Source organism: Octopus bimaculoides, chromosome 10, assembly GCF_046866305.1.
Source record: "Octopus bimaculoides isolate indiv1 chromosome 10, ASM4686630v1, whole genome shotgun sequence".
Lineage (NCBI taxonomy): Eukaryota > Metazoa > Mollusca > Cephalopoda > Octopoda > Octopodidae > Octopus > Octopus bimaculoides.
The window spans coordinates 7,473,553-7,478,821 of NC_142937.1; the positions used below are offsets into that span (position 1 = coordinate 7,473,553).

The 5,269-nt window shown below is 38.7% G+C and overlaps 1 protein-coding gene across 1 annotated transcript in view; it reads right to left on the reverse strand.

Moving 5' to 3' along the window:
• Positions 1 to 287, reverse strand: part of LOC106871453 (corticotropin-releasing hormone receptor 2) — a 294,443-nt gene extending 294,156 nt beyond the window's left edge. Inside the window, exon 1 of the mRNA XM_052971021.2 lies at positions 1 to 287. This exon is cut by the window's left edge and continues 342 nt beyond it. The gene's annotated coding sequence lies outside the window, so the exon portion shown is untranslated.
• Between the last annotated feature and the right edge of the window lie 4,982 nt (positions 288 to 5,269).

Below are 5,269 nucleotides of genomic sequence, written 5' to 3' on the forward strand. Positions count from 1 at the left end.
TAGCAGATGATTTTAGCACTTCTTCATATACACCAGTAGTTCTCACCCAGGGTCCATATGGCTCTTGGGTGTCCATATAAGATTTAGTGGTTAAAAATTTATCTGCAATATATCGGTTTGTACTTCTACTATACACAAAATATTTTGACAAATTTTTTTTTATACACTTCTTAATCTTTATATAATAGGATATTTTAAGCATCAAATTTTTATGAGGGTACATCCGAGTAAAATGGGGATCAAATGGGTCCATAGGTAGAGAGTGGTTGAGAATCACTGATATACATGCATAAATATATATATATATATATATATATATATATATATAGAGAGAGAGAGAGAGAGAGAGAGAGAGAGAGAGAGAGAGAGAGATAGGTAGATAGATAGATAAATAGATAGATAGATAGATAGATAGATAGATAGATAGATAGATAGATAGATAGATAGATAGATAGATAGATAGATAGACGATGTATGTATGTATGTATAAAGTTCTGATCTATCAGTTGACTGTTCTGATATATTGACTCTTCCTTGTTAGGGTTTATTCAGCATCTGCGCATTTTATAGTCTAAATAGTTGAGGTGATGATCCTGTAAATTATTATTGTACTGCGAAACATACCGGGCGAGTGGTGTATACATTGTGAGTGTAATCATCAGGTGTTGTGTTTAGATTCACCCATGCAAGGATGTTTGTGTATGTGCATATGTTTGTGTCAGGTAGGTACCTGCTTGTGTGTGTGTGTGTGTGTGTGTTTGTGTTTGTGTGTGTAAATTTGTGTTTAATCTGAACTTTCTCTGCGGTCATTATAAAGTACCAGTAACATACTCGGGTTTAAATCGGTCGACTATAGCTCAACCTTACCAAAGTTGTCGTTTGTTAGATCAAAGAAAACAGACTTGACTACAAATATTTCTCCCTATACACACATTTATATATTCAAATATTGCATGATATAGATCAACAGAAATGGTTTTGTGTGTGTGTGTGTGTGCGTGTGTGTGAGTATGTGTGTTTTGTGTATGTATTATGTATATGTGTTGTGTGTGTATATGTGCATGTGTGTGAGTATGTGTGTGCGTGTATGATTAAGTATAAATTATGCGTGTCTGTAAATGTGTGTGTGTGTGTGTGTGTGTGTGTGTGTGTGTGTGTGTGTGTGTGTGTGTGTGTGTGTGTGCGTGCGTCAGATCATTATTTCTAATTGGATGTGTTGTTACATATTTGCGAAATATTTAGATATGCATGGATCATGTCTCTTCATAATACATACATGTGTGTGTGTGTGTGTGTGTGTGTGTGTGTGTGTGTGTGTGTCTGTGTGTGCGCGTGTATATATTAACAATAATAATAATAATAATAATAATAATAATAATAATAATAATAATGATGATGATGATAATAATAATGACAGTAGCAATTGTTTCAAAGTATCTGTTTGTTTGTGCTTGTTTGTTTTGTTTGTTTTGCTTTCTGCCCCAAATATGTTGCAGAATTGCTCCTGAGTGGTTCCTACACTTTTTTTCCTTTCTTACGATCACAATTCGTTCTCGCTTGTTGGTTTGTTATAAAAACAGAAACGTAGCCACGTGAGGCTGTCTATTGGCTCCTCCTCGACACGGAAATGTTTGGAACAACTTCAAATTCCATCTGCATGTCTGTGTGTGCGCGCGTGCGAGCGTATAAAGCATGCATGTGCGCGTACGTGCGCCTGTGACTACGTGTGTGTGATTGTTTGTTTATGTGTGTGTGTGTGTGTGTGTGGTATGCGTGTGTGTTTTTGTGCTCATGTGTCACTCATGGAGCAAATGTGTACATGTGTGTGTGTGTTTTTTTTTATTACTTTGCTGTTTCACTCACTTCCTTTTTATCTTCCTAACTTATGCAGTTGGGGCAGATATTCATAGTGGGGGTGGCAGCGTTGGTAGTAGTAGTAGTAGTAGTAGTAGTAGTAGTAGTATGGTGGCAGCGGCGGTAGTGGTGGTGGTGGCGGCGGTGGTTGTGGCGATGGTAGTAGTAGTAGTAAAAGCAGTAAGAGCAGTAGTAGAAGTCGTAGAACTTAAAATGATAACGAAATTCTATCGCCGGTTGCTTGAGCAGGTTGTTGTTGTTGTTGTTGTTGCTTCTAACAGAATCAACAGCAGCAGTAGCAGTAGCAGCACAAGTAGCTGCAGCAGCAATAACAACAGGAACAGCAGCATCAGCAGCAGCGGTTACTGCATTTGTATTGGAAGTAGTCACCACAAGATGCGGTAACAATAGCATATGTAGTGATGGAGTTGTTTGTGTCTTCCGAAAATATTGCAAACCATTGGATGCGAAATATACCAAACCAACAACAATGAACAAGCAGTAGTAGTAGTAGTAGTAGTAGTAGTAGTAGTAGTAGTAGTAGTAGTAGTAGTAGTAGTAGTAGTAGCAGAAGGAGAAGAAGAAGAAGAAGAAGAAGAAGAAGAAGAAGAAGAAGAAGAAGAAGAAGTAGCAGTAGTTGTAGTAGTAGTAGTAGTAGTAGCAGCAGAAGGAGAAGAAGAAGAAGAAGAAGAAGAAGAAAAAGAAGAAGTAGCAGTAGTAGTAGTAGCAGCAGCAATAGTAGTAGTAGTAGTAGTAGTAGTAGTAGTAGTAGTAGTAGTAGTAGTAGTAGTAACAGCCGCAGCATGGAGAGGTGGAGGAGCGGGAGGAGAGGGTGCAAAAAGCTGCATTAGCAGTAATATCCCAGAAGCTTTTTTGAGTGCATCAGCAACTCGGAAAGTCCTAATAACGGAATGGAGAGTGTTGTGTGAAGACACCACAACAACAGTGATATCGACTATAAAACCTAGAGTTTCATGAACTGTAAACAAGAGAAATAACAGCAGCGAGAGTAACAATAAAAGTAATAATAACAATTGTAAGTGAAGTAATAACAGACGTCTATCGTTAGCAATAGCTGAATGAAAGCAACAACTTGTAACATGGAGAAACAGTTGGATATTTGTAGAATAGACGTCTATCGTTAGCAATAGCTGAATGAAAGCAACAACTTGTAACATGGAGAAACAGTTGGATATTTGTAGAATAGACGTCTATCGTTAGCAATAGCTGAATGAAAGCAACAACTTGTAACATGGAGAAACAGTTGGATATTTGTAGAATAGACGTCTATCGTTAGCAATAGCTGAATGAAAGCAACAACTTGTAACATTGAGAAACAGTTGGATATTTGTAGAATAGACGTCTATCGTTAGCAATAGCTGAATGAAAGCAACAACTTGTAACATGGAGAAACAGTTGGATATTTGTAGAATAGACAAGTTAATTATGACACAGTATGGTAGTGATACATTATGTAATGACCACTGATAGCGGGGAAACAAAGTTGATTGCGGCGCGATTTGAGCTTATGTTCGGAGTTAAATTATATTAATTATTAAATCGTCAGAAATTTGTAGATGAATTATAGGTGATAATAAAATGCCTTGTTATAAGGCTGGGATTAGTTTTATTGAATTGCGAGGGATGGAAGTGAAACGCTGCAGGAATTTACAAGTGGAAAGGGAGAAAGAGAGAGGAAGAGAGGGAGAGAGAGGGAGAGAGAGAGAGAGAGAAAGAAAGAGAAAGAAAGATGGGAAGATAGAAGTAAGACAGATAGACAGAGAGACAGACAATAAGCAGGCAAGCAGAGAAAAGAAAAAGATAGAAAGAAAGAAGAAAAATGGAAAGGTTGAAGATAGATAGATAGATAGAAAGAAAGAAAGAAAGAAAGAAAGAAAGAAAGAAAGAAAGAAAGAAAGAAAGAAAGGAAAAGGGGAGGAGGGTGGCTTTATTAAAATCGTGAGGCATTAAGATCCACCCAGCTTTGCAGCCAAATGAAGGCTCCTGAGCGATGAAGACCCACAACGGTGACCACTGAGGTAGGACAGTTAGCTCTTTTATCTTGAACATCCCGCTCCTTCTGCTTTGTAAGCTAGCGGTGATATCAGGCCAACGATTTCTGAAACGTATTCGTTGTACTCGTCATGAATAGCCTGTGCTTGAGGCTGCACCATGTAGAATCGTCAAAACGGAAAGCAATACCAGTATATCGACTTTCGTATAACATGAGAAGATCGCCCTCCCACTCACTTCGTTCGCTGGTCTACTCCAAGCACCCACAACACACCAGTTACCAAGCTATATCTAATCTAATAAGAACATCTCTGGGGCAAAGAAGCCTTCATTACGAAAATTTGATGCGCCTACTTTCCTTCTGGTAGTATCTAAGCCTCAACCAGTTCACATCAGTTTTGCCTTAAGACTCAACCTTTTCAGTTAATCTCTGCTCAAAACGGTGGCTAACACTAATCGAGTCCGTTCGTAAACATTTGTTTGTGCTATTTAATAAGTTTTAGCGCAGTTCAAAGTACCTGATAGCTGCACCGAAGTCATTTGCACGCAATACAAGTTTAAATTACTGTTTTATTGTTGCTATTTAGTCCCAAGTTAGCGTTAATCCGGCGGGCATTTCATTACTGAAGTTAAACATGCGATCACTCAGTTATGTTTCAGAGATTCAGTGTACACTCTGGACACCCTTTTAAGACAGCAAGATGTGATTGGAGCAAGATTTGGTTGTTATTTCCATAAGGCCAAGCGACTGATAAAGGCTCCTTATTTGGCTCGTTTGCTTGCGCTTCCGAATTTATACGAGTGATAATTTTTTAAGGGATCACAGTCATATTTTGTCTCTATTTTATCAAATACTCGTTGTATAAACATTCTTTTCTACTCTTGGCACAAAGCCCAAAATTTTGGGGGAGGGGGGCTAGTATATTAGATCGACTCCAGTACGCAACTGGTACTTGATTTATCGACTCCGAAAGGATGAAAGGCAAAGTCGACCTCGGCGGCGGAATTTGAACTCAGAACGTAACGCAAATGAAATACCGCTAAGCATTTCGTCCGGCGTGCTAACGTTTCTTATTTCTTTATTGCCCACAAGGGCTAAACGTAGAGGGGACAAACAAGTAGAGACAAAGGGATTAAGTCGATTACATCGACACCATTGCGTAACTGGTACTTAATTTATCGACCCCGAAAGGATAAAAGGCAAAATCGACTTCGGCGGAATTTGAACTCAGAACGTAGCAGCAGACGAAATACCTATTTCTTTATTACCCACAAGGGGCTAAACATAGAGGGGACAAACAAAGACAGACAAAGGGATTAAGTTGATTACATCGACCCTAGTGCGTAACTGGTACTTAATTTATCGACCCCGAAAGGATGAAAGGCAAAGTAGACCTCGGCA